Here is a 1515-nt window from a genome sequence, read left to right as displayed (position 1 = left end):
GAGGAAGGACACTGCCAACAAAAGGGAGCTGGCATCAGACAAGCCTGAGCTCCAGTAGCGGGAGAGCAGACGGTGCACAGGCGAACTGCCGTCTAGGCTGGCGGGGGGGGCGCTGTCTCGTGGGCCACAGCTGGGACTTGAAAGTGCCTGGGGGCTGCCACAGAGCGAGGGCTCCAGAGCCGGGCCTGGCGCTGCCGCAAAGGGCCACGGGGCACAGGCCTCGGCACCAGAGGTGCTGCCCCCTTCGCTGGGCGCCACGGCTTCGGGTGGCCGACACAAGTCTTTCCCAGAACCACTTTTACTAAGTGAGCTCGGACAATGGGACATCTGGGGGAAGGAACGTCAGCGCAAACCCTTATGCTGTAACAAATGCAATAACAGCAGACTGAGGATTTAAATGTGAAATGGGAAGAATACAAAACTTGTAGAAGATGTAGGAGAAAAGTCTCCGCCAGCTGAGCTAGCCAGGCTAAGCGTTTACAGGTGTGACGGCAGAAGTGTGAGCCACGGAAACAGCATCAGTGGAAAGGACTTAAGAACTTTCGCACTGGCACTGGCAAGAGGCTGAAAGGGCTCCTGGTGGCACAACGAGTTAAAGGGCAGACTATGACGCTCTCCGCAGCCCTACAGCACGCGTTCTCTCCCCGGCAGGGGTGGAGGGGGGGCGGGACACCCACAGGGCGCGGCAGACCTCTCCTGTCTCCCCAGCTCCCCTCAGCAGCGGATTTCAGTGACTGCCTGTTCTGCTCCCCGCTCTATCATTGGTGAATCTTCTCATCTTCACCCCCACACACACACCTCTGGCTTACACCCCAGCTCTCATAGGCATAAATAAATAAAATACATCTTTTTTTTTTAAAGAGGCTGAAAAGAGAAGACACAGAGAAAAAAAGAAAGTATGTGCCAGCCCCAGACCTGACAGATGTCTAGCATCTAGTGTGCCGCAAGAAAATCCAGAGCTCCTCAACTGGTTTTTAAAGAATCCACATAGAAAATATACAAAAGACATGGATTCTTCCTTTACTCAAGAAAGTTACGTGAAGAAAAAGAAAGACCCAACGGCAGTAAAGAAACGCAGTGTTTGACATCGTCAGCAGCTGGAAGGAAATGCGCGCGAGCGCCAGGACCCGACCCGCAGCAGCCTTAGGCAGGACCCAGCCCCTCACCACCCTGGGGGGCAGCGAGGTCCCTCCGGCAGGCTGTGGGAGTGACCGCACTTCCCACCCAACCTGCAAGCCAGGGGCGAGCCCACCCAGGAGGCGAGAAGCAGGACACCGAGCTAGCGGCTGGCTGTGGCGCTGCTGGCTGTCGGTGGCCGCCGGCACCTGGAGACAGTCCAGTCCCGCTGCCGGGTAAGCAAGCGCTGGCCAGAGGGCGCCTGCACCGAGGACGGGTGGCCCTGCGGCGTGGGCGGGGAGGGCTGCGGCTCAGGGAGAACAGCGGCCGAAGGTCCCAGCCCCAGGTCCGCTTGCCTGGCCTCCTTGGGTGACAGATCGGGGGGTCACGGGGGGGGGG

The sequence above is a fragment of the Condylura cristata genome, unplaced genomic scaffold (assembly GCF_000260355.1).
Source record: "Condylura cristata isolate star-nosed mole 26May11 unplaced genomic scaffold, ConCri1.0 scaffold00004, whole genome shotgun sequence".
Classification (NCBI taxonomy): Eukaryota; Metazoa; Chordata; class Mammalia; order Eulipotyphla; family Talpidae; genus Condylura; species Condylura cristata.
Note: the sequence above shows the minus strand (reverse complement) of the source record.